The sequence below is a fragment of the Haliotis asinina genome, chromosome 5 (genome assembly GCF_037392515.1).
Source record: "Haliotis asinina isolate JCU_RB_2024 chromosome 5, JCU_Hal_asi_v2, whole genome shotgun sequence".
In the NCBI taxonomy this organism is placed as follows: domain Eukaryota; kingdom Metazoa; phylum Mollusca; class Gastropoda; order Lepetellida; family Haliotidae; genus Haliotis; species Haliotis asinina.
Window position 1 is genome coordinate 5,269,289 of NC_090284.1, and position 17,180 is coordinate 5,286,468.

Below are 17,180 nucleotides of genomic sequence, written 5' to 3' on the forward strand. Positions count from 1 at the left end.
AAGTACTGGCTACTGGACCAGTACTATACCAGGTACTGACTACTGGGACCAGTACCATACCAGGTACTGTCTACTGGGACCAGTACTATACCAAGTACTGGCTACAGTGCCTATGTCAGGTACTTGTCATCATCTTGATGCAGTTCACCATGTATTCAGCATTACTAGGGGTATGTCCAGATACCTGTGTGCAACCACATGTATGTTAGTCACCTGTGTGCGCGTGGATATCTGAAAATAAACACTTTCACTCAGTCTTCATTTGTCTCTGCATCAATAACCAACATATGACATTAAAATATCTACACAACATACTACAAGGGATAAACTATTTTGACCATACCCATTCTCAAATATACTCTTTAAGAAAGAAACGTAAAGTCAGATTTTCACTGGATGTTTTAGACAGTTACTACATGAACTAAAAATGAAAGAAATTTGATACTTTTTGTGCAGACAACCAACAAACATGAACCGAGGCTTCAGCAACAGTCACTGAATGTCCCAACGTCGCTTTTGACATCTTGTACAGTCAGTAACCTGGACGGCACGTGCGGGGACATTGGCCTTTCCATCTCTGCAAAGCATGGATCGGCATTCATCGCTGAACCTTGCGCGTCTGTATCATCTCTGAGACCATACGCTGTACGCTCGATACCATTGCAGTCGCAGCTGGCGATGCTTCATGGACAAAATCACGCCTCAAGGAGGACGTCTTGGTCGCATCCCTGCATCTCGCGATCATAGACTGTTATGGACAGTCTGATCAGAGATCCTACGCTGAGGAGGCAGCAGTTGTCTTCTTTTGGCGTAGATGGCACATGTGGGGTGACATTGGTCTGCCGGATCTGAGAAGGTCACACGTTGATCCTTGCTGCTGGTAGCTGTTCCATGGTCTCGACTTGGTGCCGAGGGAGACGTTAGAATAGCTTGCAGTCTCTCATCTTGAGTCGTGTGCTTACAGTCGTCAGATGACGTCCTTCCTTGGAACTTCGTTCAGTCTTGGTGTCATGAAATCTGTGCTGAAAGTTTTCACCAAAGTGAAGCAAAATAGAGAACCCTCCACTCTTGTAGTGTTTGCTGTTCCTCAAGTGCGTACCCTTAGCACTTAGCGTCAGTGTCTCTAAACGACAGAAGTTGCGTTTTCGCGACTTTTCTCAGTTACCCATCTGTGTATAAAGTCATCGATTTCCTAACGACTGCTGCGACCAAAATGCATTCTGCAAGCTCCAGAACACATGTTCAGAGTTCTGATCACTATGTTTTCGCATAGCTACATTTATAATGATTAATTATATTCATTGTGAAAGGTTCCAGATGCTCGTATGTGTAAGTAACAATAAGATGTTGAGCTCTGGCTGAAATTCATCGTTTTGTGCTAACGTGTGTTTCCAATCAACACAAGGAACACTGTGCTATGGTATGTGCATTCAAGAGGACCGAGCGTTATGTTCAGATTTGGGTGCTTTAGGCGTGCACGTTTCACACTGGTTTAGGGGTGTTGGCACCATACCCCCGTGCTTGGGATCTCACCAAAATGACAAACATCCAAAACCAGCAACATGTAGGTCTCTCGACTCGTCAAGCTGACGCTGACACAGGGTAAATGAAATACTGTTTCAGCGGCGTTAAACCCAAATCACCCACTTACTCATTCTCTGTTACGGGTAGCAAGCAGATGGTCAGTTTACAGGCCGTAGTAGATAGCACTCGCTGGTTTCCCCTAAGCATCTTCGATGTGCGGCTTTCAGGGCGATCGCACACTTCTGACTGCCACTCTGATTTGTCCAGAACACTGCTGGAGCTTTTGCTCGCTTAGCAGTACAGACAGATTCCAGTCGAGAACCCTGTACGAGGGAACAGCAGATGTATCACTGATGGTGTTGTCCTCTTCCAAAGGAACCATTTATAGCGTTTTCAAATATCCATCTCTCAGATTTGAACCATACCTCAAATATCTGCACTATAATAACGTGTTAGAATTCCGAATTTCTGATCATTTCCTTCCAGTCGAGACAGGTGGATGGTGACGAATCCCATTTCCTTCCAGTCGAGACAGGTGGATGGTGACGAATCCCATTTCCTTCCAGTCGAGACAGGTGGATGGTGACGAATCCCATTTCCTTCCAGTCGAGACAAGTGGATGGTGACGAATCCTTGCAAATGATAGAAAATGTACTTTGTGTATAATCTAAATGATATTGGTGATGAATTTTATTATTTGTTTATATGTCCCAAATTAGAATTAGAAAGAGAAAAATATATTCAGAAGTATTATTATATTAGATCAATATATATGAAATGAATATCCTTTTTAACACTAATAAGCTAGGAACTTTAAGAAAACTTTCAATTTTCTGTAAAATAATTTTGGCTCTTTTTATTTATTTGGCTCTAATTAACTTCAATAACATATTTGTAACTTCTCTCAATGTACATTGTATCTATCATAGAGTTCGTATGTAATTTGTACAAATGTAAGCATTATTCATGTACCTCTTATGCTGCAGTTTTGCAGCCTGAGGGAAAATAAAAGTTTAGTTCAGTTCAGTCTTCATGGTGTTCGTTGCCACTGTGCCAAAGACACCAGGTCGGTTCCACAAAGCGATCGTAACTCCCATGCTTTAACACAGAAAGCATGGACTGTCGTAGCTTTAAGATGATCGAAACTCTCCTAATTTAACACAGACTTACGACTGTTGTAGCTCTAAGGTGATCGAAACTCTCATACTTTAACATAGACTTACGACTGTTATAGCTCTAAGATAATCGCAACTCCCGTACGTTAACTAAGACTTACGACTGTCGTAGCTTTAAGATGATAGAAACTCTCCTAATTTAACATAGACTTACGACTGTCTTACTTTAACATAGACTTACGACTGTTGTAGCTCTAAGGTGATCGAAACTCTCCTAATTTAACACAGACTTACGACTGTTGTAGCTCTAAGGTGATCGAAACTCTCCTATTTTAACATAGACTTACGACTGTTATGGCTCTAAGATGATCGCAACTCCCGTACGTTAACTAAGACTTACGACTGTCGTAGCTTTAAGATGATAGAAACTCTCATACTTTAACATAGACTTACGACTGTCTTACTTTAACATAGACTTACGACTGTTGTAGCTCTAAGGTGATCGAAACTCTCCTAATTTAACATAGACTTACGACTGTCGTAGCTTTAAGATGATCGTAACTCTCCTATTTTAACATAGACTTACGACTGTTATAGCTCTAAGGTGATCGAAACTCTCATACTTTAACATAGACTTACGGCTGTCTTACTTTAACATAGACTTACGGCTGTCTTACTTTAACATAGACTTACGGCTGTCTTACTTTAACATAGACTTACGGCTGTCTTACTTTAACATAAACTTACGGCTGTCTTACTTTAACATAGACTTACGACTGTCATACTTTAACATAGACTTACGGCTGTCTTACTTTAACATAGACTTAAGGCTGTCTTACTTTAACATAGACTTACGACTGTCGTAGCTTTAAGATGATCGTAACTCTCCTATTTTAACATAGACTTACGACTGTTATAGCTCTAAGGTGATCGAAACTCTCATACTTTAACATAGACTTACGGCTGTCTTACTTTAACATAGACTTACGGCTGTCTTACTTTAACATAGACTTACGGCTGTCTTACTTTAACATAGACTTACGGCTGTCTTACTTTAACATAGACTTACGGCTGTCTTACTTTAACATAGACTTACGACTGCTGTAGCTCTATGATGATCGCAACTCTCGTACTTTAACATAGACTTACGACTGTCGTAGCGCTACGATCGCTTTGAGGAACGGGCCCTGGACATCTCTGGAACTGGAGTTCTGTGGAGGGGGCACTCTGCACATGTAAGAACTGCAAAACACTTCATGTACTTCGAAGTCAACACGTGTATGATGAGTTCCTTACACTTGCAGCGTTAGCGATCGTAGGTCAGTGTCTTCGCTTCCTCGCTTCCGTAGCTACCCAGCCGCCTAAGCCTTGCAATTTCGCTGTGAAGAGTTGAGTCCCTCGTGCCCACCAGAAATCTGTGACCGTGGGTTCGAATTCCTCATCTTAACAATTGGGGGTCTGGGTTTGTCAGCACTATACATGTCCTCGAGTTTCACCAAAGTGTTAAACGTATGAGACCAGAACTGCTTCGGGCTTTTTAATTTCCTATTACATTAGGTTGATACGTTGTGATATGACTAAATTCTGTTCAAGGTGGTATTAAACCCATGTCATACACGTTGTGACAACGGAACGTTCCTAATGGTATCAACCACTGGTATATTTGAACCACAGATTATTACAAGCGGTCGTAATATGGTTGTAAGCGGGCTGACTCCAGAATAGGACCACGAAGTGAACTGGGAGCCCCTGCCAGTGTCGGATCGCTATCGTTAGGAGCAGTGATGGCATGGCGTCCCTACACATGACGAGTGTCTGTCAAACCAGTGAAGATTAGCTCACCATTTTGTAGATGCTCTTCAGCAATTTGTGATGGGGCTGAAATGATGTGACAGTACAGCTTGACGTTAAACGATCTGTTATATCAGTGGATTTTCGTGTCAGAATGAACTCGAGACTTTCCAAAGAAGACTTGAAGGTACTGCTTTCTTCCATTACTGGCGACGCGAGGGGCTTAGTTCAAGTGACAGTGACGTGTTCTCTTGGGGAGGCGTGAGGCGGTAATGTGGCCTGTAAGCAGACAACACACACGAGGTGATAGATATATGTACGCTCTCCCAAACTGATCTCTTGTAAGTAAACTAGTTGATTGACAGGCTTAGAGTGGCAGCTTTTCACCAGAATGATCCCATGTAAGCGCCACGAGACTCTCATCCAAATTGGCTAGCATACATCTGTTGTCCCCTCGTATAGGGTTCTCGGCTGGAATTTACTCGGATGGCGTGTAATCTGTTGATGTCATCTTTCGCAACACGAGCATTCGCTTCAAGTGGATGGTAAATACACATTAAATTCCTCCGAGATAAGCTAGAGACCATAATAGGTGATACTTCTATCTACCTACTGATCTGCTTTTGGTCCCGGATGCATCACAACCTCTTCTGTAGGCAATGTGTACAGAAAGGCCCCCTCTGCCCCCCATGTCAATCGACCTGTTCTTAGATCTGCAGAACATTCAAGTGGGTCTGCCAAACATCTTCTACCCGCTCCTTCAAGACTATGTTTTACATCAGGATCATGCCCCGGAACTTGCTCCAGTGCCGGGTGGGGCCGGCCAGAACGGATAGGGATACCCCCCTGACGTCTCACGCAAACCCTTATGTACTATGTTTTACATCTGGGTCGTGGCCCAGCACTGCCTCGAATTCCGGGTGGGGCCGGGTAGGGGGTCTGGTACCTGGCCCCCTGGTGTCTCACTACACGCTGCAGCGTTGACAAATGGATACGCGGAGGAGGAGGGTCACAGCCACAGACGCCGTTGTCGTGGAGCGGTTGTTGGATACCAGACATCCCTCCAACATTTATATGTGGGAGTAGTCACGGAGATGCCTGGTGCGGGCTGTCGACTGTCTGAGGCTGCCCATGATAGATATACCCAATCTTAATGTACGCTCCATATAGAGTCTAGGCATGCTTATATGGGTGGATGCAGAGACAGAAGAAGTGATACTTGCCGGAGAAGTTCCTCACTTTAATGTTAACATTTTCAAAAATGAAGCTTAGTAAGGGAAAGACAATTAAATATTCTTAACCTGACATTCGTATCAGGACGTTTGGCTTTGTTATATATATGCTTTAATCTGAGACTGAATTTTTTCTGTGCAGTATTTTAAGCCAATTATTAAAACAAAATCCACTCAAAATAAGCGTTGTGTTTGCAATTCCACGGTCCGAACTCGACGTAGTGACGTAGCATGAATAGCAGCTACACCATTAAGCACCATTCTTTCTCTCCTCTGTTACCACCATCAGGAAAACGGTCAATTGTACAAGTCTCAGTCTTCCATTCCGCCCATCCCTTGCTGTAGTGCTAAAGCCCCAAATGAAGCAAGTCTAGATTTCCTCAGGTGTAGGAATGTTCTTTATCACCCGGGCTCGTTTTCAATATGAAAGGATCTTGTTCGTTTCTGTCGAATTTAAATGCTAGTACATGACGACATTTTTTGTCAAAAACAGGTTAAAACCTGATAAGACCAGTGGCTACAGGTTGAGGGTTGGTCAAGCAACATGTAACCGGACGCTACAGGTTGAAAAGATCACAACTGATTTAACCGGTGGCGATAAGGCGACGATCTGTAAATAATCGATTCCGGACTAGACAATCCAGAGAAACATCATGAGCATCGATCTGCGCAACTGGGTTACGGTGACATAGGTAAGCCGATCCCGTTAATTGCCTCGTACAACAGGAATGTTTTGCTGAAGATGGAACCAGTCGTTACAAGTTGAAAATGTAGGTAACAACTAACGGAACCAGTCGTTACAATTTGAAATTTTACGTCATAGGTAATGGAACTGGTTGAATTTTAAGTTACACTAGATGGAACCGGTTGCTGCAGGTTGGTGTTTAGGTCTCACAAGATGGAATCGGATGCTACAGGTTACAGCTTAGGTCACTAGATGGAACCCTTTGCAACAGGTTAGTGTTTTAGTCAAACGTGATATAACTGATTGTTACACTGAGAGACTGCAGGTCTCAGAGTTTGACGTCGGTTAACATGGTGTCAAACTTCAGTATGTACGTCTGTCAATCCAGCGAACATTCATCATCAATGAGCAGGACTATCTTACAGAATGAATCTCAATCTGCTATCATTCAAAAAGACCTCTCAGAAAGAATCACTGCCTGACGATGTTGCTTTACGATCTCCGGGAGTTCTAGATTAGCCCTTCACCCATGGGTTGACCCAGGCCAGTGAGGGTACACGTCTGTTTACCCCTCTAGACAACTCAACAGCTCCCAACCACTGGGGGACGCCTATCAAACCCATGTCAAGTCAGTATTTTGATAAACTAGGGTATACCAGTAAGCTTTAGGCAAATGACAGGTAAATGTAGGCAAATATTGGTGTCAGCCTGGGGACCTTTGCGTCAATACCGCAGATTGTTTTTGCGCCTATGTGAAGCACGCTTTGATATGGGTAGGAATGCTAATTCGGGAGCGAACCTTTGAACTTGACAATAGAACAGTCCTTGAAGTTCTTCAGCGCTAGCTCGTACTCCTACTTCCGACATCCCGCACAGTACTGCTGCTGCTGCTGCTGCTACTGCTGTACACACGCTGCTATACTTCCCAGGACCACGACTGTATGTCTCATTTTCCCTTCTCACCACCTAGTCTAAAGAACTTGCGTTGGTTTAGTTTCTTAAACAATAGCTTAAACAAACCCAAACAAACTTTTGCAAACCTAAGTCTTCTCATGAAAAAGAAAGATTACTTTCGTTTCATTGGGTATATATTTGAGGATAATTATGAAAACTGTGATTAAAATTGTTTTACTTTAAGAGTGAGAGAGTTCGAACACACACACGCACGCACGCACTCACGCACGCACACACACACAGGCGCGCGCGCCACGTTTTTTTTAAAATAAAAGACTGAAGGCCACATTGGAAATTACAGGCTCCGCGGCAAATCGAGATTTCCTCAGTTACTGAAAATATTTTGAACTGTCTTAGTCTAGGATTTCCCTTCCGTGTAAGTTTGTGTCGAGCTGTGCCCCACTAACATGGCATAATCCTGTAATCGAAGGTTCGAATCCATGTCTTATAATGATTCTTGACTTGTCACCACCATGCTCTCAGTCGCACGTAGACATGCATCTCGGACATGTAGCCCCGACAGACATCCCTCCCAACCATCAAACCCCACCCAGTGCCCAGACACCTGGCGAATACACCTGGAGAGCCACCCCTTCCTGGCAGTCGGCAGCGGTTCTCTGCGTTATTCTTCACATCTTCCACGCCAGCCAGATTCACTAAAAACACTTCACAGACCCACAAGCATCACAGCACAGAAACAACAATGCCATGAAACGTGCACACGCGTTGCTGTAAACCTTTAAACGATCTTCGGGACCCGTGTTAATTGAAGGACTGTGCGCTATGAATATCAAGGTAGGTCTTAGACAGGTATGCAGGTATACAGTTCGGAGCCAGGATGCCTGGCGTTCTGCGCCGTATCTCCGTGGGATGCGGCACCTTTCTGTCTTCATCGTAGAAACCTCTGGAGACTGATTGATGTACACACTGAACCTATTCATGAATCATGTCTAATCTTTGACGAACTCCGGTAATGTAACCCTACCCTCCCAGCCAGGACACTGCATACAAGTACACCATACTCGCCTATATGAATCTGTGACATTTATATGATAGCGGTAATGCTGTTTTCATCTGCAACCTGCTTCACACCGGGGATTCAGGTCCCGATCAACCTGATTTATCACGAATATACCCCGGGGATCCAGGGCAAGGACGGGTCCCCATCATCCTGAACTATTACACCTATACCCCTGGGATCAAGGGTTAGGACTGTTCCCATCAACATTCCTTATTACGGATATACCCTTAGGGTCCAGGGTTAGGACTGGTCCCCATCAACATGCTTTATTACGGATATACCCCGGTGATCCAGGGCTAGGACTGGTCCCCATCAACATGCTATATTACGTATATACCTCAGGGATCCATGGTTAAGACTGATCATCATCAACCGGACTTATTACGGATATACCCCGGTGATCCAGGGCTAGGACTGGTCCCCATCAACATGCTATATTACGTATATTCCCCGGGGATGCAGGGTTAGGACTGGTCCCCATCAAACGGCTTTATTACGGATATACCCCGGTGATCCATGGTAAGGACGGGTCCCCATCATCCTGCACTATTACGTATATACCTCAGGGATCCATGGTTAAGACTCGTCATCATCAACCGGATTAATTGCGGATATACCCCGGTGATCCAGGGTTAGGACAGGTCCCCATCAACATGCTTTATTACGGAAATACCCCGGTGATCCATGGTAAGGACGGGTCCCCATCATCCTGCACTATTACGTATATACCTCAGGGATCCATGGTTAAGACTGGTCATCATCAACCGGATTAATTGCGGATATACCCCGGTGATCCAGGGCTAGCACTGGTCCCCATCAACATGCTATATTACGTATATTCCCCGGGGATGCAGGGCTAGGACTGGTCCCCATCAACCGGCTTTATTACGGATATACCCCGGTGATCCATGGTAAGGACGGGTCCCCATCATCCTGCACTATTACGTATATACCTCAGGGATCCATGGTTAAGACTGGTCATCATCAACCGGATTTATTACGGATATACCCCGGTGATCCAGGGTTAAGACTGGTCATCATCAACCGGATTAATTGCGGATATACCCCGGTGATCCAGGGCTAGCACTGGTCCCCATCAACATGCTATATTACGTATATTCCCCGGGGATGCAGGGTTAGGACTGGTCCCCATCATCCTGCACTATTACGTATATACCTCAGGGATCCATGGTTAAGACTGGTCATCATGAGCCGGATTTATTACGGATATACGCCAGTGATCCAGGGCTAGTACTGGTCCCCATCAACATGCTATATTACGTAGGACTGGCCCCCATCAACCGGCTTTATTACGGATATACCCCGGTGATCCATGGTAAGGACGGGTCCCCATCATCCTGCACTATTACGTATATACCTCAGGGATCCATGGTTAAGACTGGTCATCATCAACCGGATTTATTACGGATATACCCCGGTGATCCAGGGTTAAGACTGGTCCCCATCAACATGCTGTATTACGGATTTACCCCGGGGATCCATGGTAAGGACGGGTCCCCATCAACATGCTTTATTACGGATATACCCCGGTGATCCATGGTAGGGACGGGTCCCCATCATCCTGCACTATTACGTATATACCTCAGGGATCCATGGTTAAGACTGGTCATCATCAACCGGATTTATTACGGATATACCCCGGTGATCCAGGGCTAGGACTGGTCCCCATCAACATGCTATATTACGTATATTCCCCGGGGATGCATGGTTAGGACTGGTTCCCATCAACATGCTTTATTACGGATATACCTCAGGGATCCATGGTTAAGACTGGTCATCATCAACCGGATTTATTACGGATATACCCCGGTGATGCAGGGCTAGCACTGGTCCCCATCAACATGCTATATTACGTATATTCCCCGGGGATGCAGGGCTAGGACTGGTCCCCATCAACCGGCTTTATTACGGATATACCCCGGTGATCCATGGTAAGGACGGGTCCCCATCATCCTGCACTATTACGTATATACCTCAGGGATCCATGGTTAAGACTGGTCATCATCAACCGGATTTATTACGGATATACCCCGGTGATCTAGGGTTAGGACTGGTCCCCATCAACATGCTTTATTACGGATATACCCCGGTGATCCATGGTTAGGACGGGTCCCCATCATCCTGCACTATTACGTATATACCTCAGGGATCCATGGTTAAGACTGGTCATCATCAACCGGATTTATTACGGATATACCCCGGTGATCCAGGGCTAGGACTGGTCCCCATCAACATGCTATATTACGTATATTCCCCGGGGATGCAGGGTTAGGACTGGTCCCCATCAACCGGCTTTATTACGGATATACCCCGGTGATCCATGGTAAGGACGGGTCCCCATCATCCTGCACTATTACGTATATACCTCAGGGATCCATGGTTAAGACTGGTCATCATCAACCGGATTTATTACGGATATACCCCGGTGATCTAGGGTTAGGACTGGTCCCCATCAACATGCTTTATTACGGATATACCCCGGGGATCCACCAGGGTTAGGACTGGTCCCCATCAACATGCTTTATTACGTATATTCCCCGGGGATGCAGGGTTAGGACTGGTCCCCATCAACCGGCTTCATTACGGATATACCCCGGTGATCCATGGTAAGGACGGGTCCCCATCATCCTGCACTATTACGTATTTACCTCAGGGATCCATGGTTAGGACTGGTCATCATCAACCGGATTTATTACGGATATACCCCGGTGATCCAGGGCTAGGACTGGTCCCCATCAACATGCTTTATTACGTATATACCCCGGTGATCCATGGTAAGGACGGGTCCCCATCATCCTGCACTATTACGTATATACCCCCGGGATCCAGGGAAAGGGAGGGTCACCATCAACCTGCTGTATTACGGATATACCCCGATGATCCAGGGCTAGGACTGGTCCCCTCAACATGCTATATTACGGATATACTACGGGAAACAACTGATCATACCCTAGGAAATCAGGGTTAGGATTGGTCCCTATCAACATGCTTTATTTCGGATATACCCCGGAGATTTGGGGTAAGGACTGGGCCCCATCAACATGCTTTATTACGGATATACCCTGGGGATCCAGGGTTAGGACTGGTCACCATCAACAGGCTATATTACGGATATACCTCGAGAAAAAACTGGTACCCCATCAACCTGTTTATTTACTGATATAACCCGGGGATTCAGGGTTAGGACTGGTCCCCAGGGAGGCCCGAAACGGAGACCCAGAAGTTCCGCCACTGAGACAGTGAATTGGTTGGCTGTGTGTCATGACAACCCGACGGCGTGGATCGTTCAATCAGTGGATTGTCTGATTCTATGGTGACTATTTACTGGCCACTGTCTTAAAGCTGGAAGATTACCGGGAATGACGTTAAATCACATGTCACCAAATGCTGACACCTGTTATAACTGTCATCCGGTCAAACATCGTAATCTAAACGACCCATGCACATGTATGCAAAGAAACGTAGTCATCCACGCCACTATAAAATGATCCAATCAAAGAGAAGTAGAACGCTTAGTGATTTCATCCTCATAAACTGAAAACACGTTTTAAAGAGTTTATTTTGGAAAATCATTTACACAAAATTGAGGCGACGGACTGCGATATTCCGCTCAAAATAGTCCCGCACCATATTTGATGTTAGCCGTCACACAATAAATGGGGTTGGTTACAGCACAAACCGCCATCCCACAAATATGATCAAGGTCTGAGTGATGGGTCTAGGGGTTTACGATAAAGCTTGAGAATTCATAATTATTTGAAATTCTTTGAACATCTATAGAGCTGCCTCATTCATCTTTGATGGCCATCCCTTACATGGATCATTAGGCATCCGGGGCCGTCATCATTATCAGCTGCTGCTAATGATGGTTTTAGACTTGTAAAGAATGGAAGGGTTCTAATTCACCTGAACGCGACATATGAAATACCGAATATGTCTCCCCTCAAAGATCTATGATCATGACAGTCTCTGAATGACATTTATGTACCATTCATTGAGTATACTGTCCTGTGAATGAATGCACACAGCAACGGCTTAATTTAATGAGCGCCAGAGGCAAATCTGAGGCCGCCATCAAATGCTTGTACAATATATAGAGGCGTGTCATAAGACTAGGCGACCGTCTGGGCGTGCGGGGAGACTGGCATGAAAGAGTAGAATTCTACTATGACAACCACGCCATTGTTATTTCATAGACCTGAGTTAATGAACTTTTGATGAATTTTATATAAATATATATACATCATTTTTATCACGAGTTTATCATGATGTAATGGATTTTAAGGTTTTTACGTGAGACGTTGGTGTTTATAGGAACATGCATGCTGAGTTTATGATAGTACTAGCTTTCTCCTCACCTATCAAAATTTACAATTTAAACTTTATACTTAACCTCGTGCTCTGACAAATCTTTATTTTATGTGAAATGTCTCGCAGAAATGATGATTAAAGTTTTGCATTCTTCAGAATATTCTTCGCTGTGGAACCGAATGACACAACTCTATGTGATCATTTACACGACTGATATTTCCACCAGCCTTTTACACCACCAACACATCAAGAACCATCCCTCTTTAGATGACTGTAGTTAATCTGCCAAATCAAAACAGATTAAATACATTAATTGTAAATATGAGTGAAGCGACTCGTCCATATTTTAGCTGTACACACACACATTGAATTTATGCGCATTTGTATATTATTTAAGAGAATTTCAGACGTTTCGTTAAATGTTTGTTCCATTCGAGGACGTTTTATTTGAAACTGTTTATTGAGGCCTGATAATCATGCATGAGATATTTTCCTTTGCAACTTTTGCCGCTAAAATCCTGAGAAATCATCTCGCTAAACTTTCCTATCTTTTGGCATTTCCTCTCTTAGTTGTTGATATTTGCAGTGGTCAGAGCGATGCTTCAACATTGAACGCCTGCTATTTCTACAGTCGATATCCTACGAATGGAGATCGGAATGAGAACTAGCTGCTGTTGGGTATGTTCCGAATGTTGAACGTGTGAATACACAACTGCAATGTGTTAACATGTCGGCAGAAGTGACAAGTATACGATATTATTTCCTTTCTAAACAAACCTGTTGGCCTTCGAATGATTTTGTCAATATCAATCCACAATTTTCCCTCTTCACTGGAATACCCGGTGATTACAAGACAAACTGCGCACTAACGGGATGTGAGAGAACCAAGGCTTAACGTGTATATAAGCACAGATCATCTCAAGTGTAAATTTGTCATCGACAACATCAAAACTGAACAAATATGTCCTTGGTATTGTTGCTGTGCTTATGTGTGTTTAGACATTTCTTGTGTCTAGAAGTGATTCTCATGTTTAAGCAGGAACGGACAAACACGTCCAGAGGTCAGCTGGACTGAGTGAGGCATCTGTCGGCCCTCGCACCTGTCCATACAACATCCTCTCTACTCTCTACGTGGTTCTGATAACGTTCAACCAAATTAACGTAAAGCCTAAAATGAGAAATATAGTCAAAAGATTAACGAATTAGTAATGTTAGTTTTAGGAAAAGATTTTTTACTGCCATGCTTTCCACGAAGAAACATTTTCTAGACGAGCAATAGTTTATATGTACATATGTATGACTTATCTATATTCACTTTAACTGGTTCCGCAGCTGTATACCAGAAAGTGTTCTGTATATTCACGTTAGCGGAAAATCAACCCATATACACAAGAAACTGTTACACTTCATAGACCAGTGTGAAAACACTAGCGAGGGCTCTCGCTGTATACACCAACAATGGTATTCTGTATACAACTGCAAGGGTTCTCTCTGTATACACCAACAATGGTTGGTTTTGTATACACAAGCAGCGGTCATCTGTATACACAAGTATTGGTCATCTGTATACACAGCAATGGTTCTCTCGGTGTAACCTAGCAATGGTGCTCTCTGAAATCTAACAATTTCTCTATCTGCATATGCTGGGATTGACTCAACACATATACACCAACTTTATCTGTTTATACAATCGACGTACCGCGTGACCGCCCCAGGGAGAGACATACATTTCACACTGAAATTCATCCAGACCTACAATTATCACGCGTACTAATTTCCACTGTTGAAATAGCGGGACTAATTTGCTGATCGCGTTGTTAAAGGTAACATAGATTATTGGGGGATTAGACGACCGAGACGAACGCAGCTCCTTGATGGGGGACAATCAGTCCATTGGGAGTTAGGCAATCATGGAGGGAATAGCTGATGATAAACAACAACTTATGACTCTTGGGAAACTTCGATTGGCTGTTCGTCGTCGGATTTATGCCACGCAGGAATTACAGAGCGATGATTTATTGCTGTGTTAATGAATTATTCCACGTATTGTCTCTGCATGTTTTATCTACCCACTTGCCTAAAGCTAGGTGCTATATGTATTTAACCTTACAAAAGATCGTAAAGTTAATCTGGGACATAGGTGTGATGGTATTAAGAACGAAAGACGCCGAGTTTTCAGTCGTTAGCCACAAACAATACCTTAGATGTGATAACACAGTGGTTTCATTTAATAATTCATGAGGTAGTTAGTTTAGAGGTTAAGCACTACACGACTGTGGTATAAGGCAAGTCCACACGTATTCTACAGTTGAAGTGGAGACGAGAGTTACGCTGGTTTGGTTTTTCGGGTGATTAAATCCAAATTTCATGAGAAAACCGTTTTGTCCATGAACGACTACAGGCAAATGGAACTCTCTCACCAACACTGACAGTGTAACACTAGTACTGCCACACATACCCTCACTAACGCTGACAATGTAGCACTACCTCGCATACCCTCACTAACAATGACAGTGTAACACTGCCACACATACCCTCACTAACACTGACAGTGTAACACTGCCACACATACCCTCACTAACACTGATAGTGTAGCACTACCTCGCATACCCTCACTAATACTGACATTGCCACTAACGCTGACATTGTAACACTGCCACACATACCCTCACTAACACTGACAGTGTAACACTGCCACACATACCCTCACTAACACTGATAGTGTAACACTGCCACACACACCCTCACTAACGCTGACATTGTAACACTGCCACACATACCCTTACTAACACTGACAGTGTAACACTGCCACACATACCCTCACCAACACTGACATTGTAACACTGCCACACATACCCTCACTAACACTGACAGTGCAGCACCATCTTGCATAACATCACTAACACTGACATTGCCATTAACACTGACATTGCAACACTGCCACACATACCCTCACTAACACAGACAGTGGAACACTGCCACACATACCCTCACTAACACTGACAGTGTAACACTGCCACACATACCCTCACCAACACTGACAGTGTAGCACTGCCACACATACCCTCACTAACACTGACAGTGTAACACTGCCACACATACCCTCACTAACACTGACAGTGTAGCACTGCCGCACATACCCTCACTAACACTGAGAGTGTTACACTGCCACACATACCCTCACTAACACTGACAGTGTAGCACTGCCACACATACTCTCACTAACACTGACAGTGTAGCACTGCCACACATACCCTCACTAACAATGACAATGTTACGCCCCTAAGTTTACCGTCACTACCTCAGTACTGCACTAGAGCTTTTGGTGTGGATATTCACCTTACACGTCAACACAGCACAGAAACCTATCCAGCCCCGGCGTACGGATGTATTACTCCCTTGTCTGGCGATATGTCTTTATCCTTTCGTCATGTTGTGTGTGACAGTATTGTCGACGGCTTGGCCCCAACTAAAAAGTTAATTCTACCTCAGTCAAGTCATTAATGTATCGTCTTTATGAATCATAACGCTACGACGGGTTTTCTGCCTGTGTTCTGTGGGAACAGATACACTCACCACGATTACCTCCAAAGGAACCCGTTCCCTCTGTACCATGTGTGCAACGACTGTGACAAATGATGGTGGGGAACGTGGTGGAGGTGACGTCATCAGACACACATGACATCTATGTCTCGACATCCATTCACTCTTGACACAACTTCCATAAATTTACAACTGACAGGCAATTTAGGCAGCAAAAGAGCATGCACCACATGACCTACAAATTAAATAAATACAACATTGCTGGGAATTCTTCACGATCATGGACGCATGACGTTGCTGCCTTGAATTAGAGCTCATTTGTAAATCATTGGTACTCGCAAAACATAAAGATACCAAAGGTTTATGACACACTCCCTATGCCTGCCACCTGTCTGATTAGTCACACTAATTGAGCTGTGAGCATGTAGCCAATCAGCGTGCAGCATGCTGATCTGGCATCAGGGGAAATTAAGGCACACTAAGTCGTTATTTCTATTGAGGGAATTCCGTACCTGATACACTTTACTGATAAGGGGGAAGAGAAACAAAACATTTTCGATGACACCCCCACCCCACCCCCACCCCCCACCTAAAACACGTCCACGCCTTCCCTCGAGCACCATGCCTTGAGACTTGAGCGAGATGGGCAGGGCGGTCGGGAGAGAGGAAAAGAGGGAGAAGCAGAATCATAAATCGTTTGTCCATCTGCGTTTAGAAAAAACATCTCGGCACTTGAATGACATAGCGTTGCTACCTGGCTCCCTGGAGATTAACAAGGATCCTTGCTAAAGCTAGTGCTGAAGTTCTCCAAACTCTGTACTGTTGAGGTAGACATTAATACACCTGGTCTTACTGTCTGTTTTCTGCGCCAAATAACGAGGTGTAATTGAAATAATACTGTAAGAACGACTAAAGAAAAACCCCATAAAAATAAAAAGCAAACTGTTGTGTTTGTTACCGTTGCTTCCTTTCTGATGAGAGAA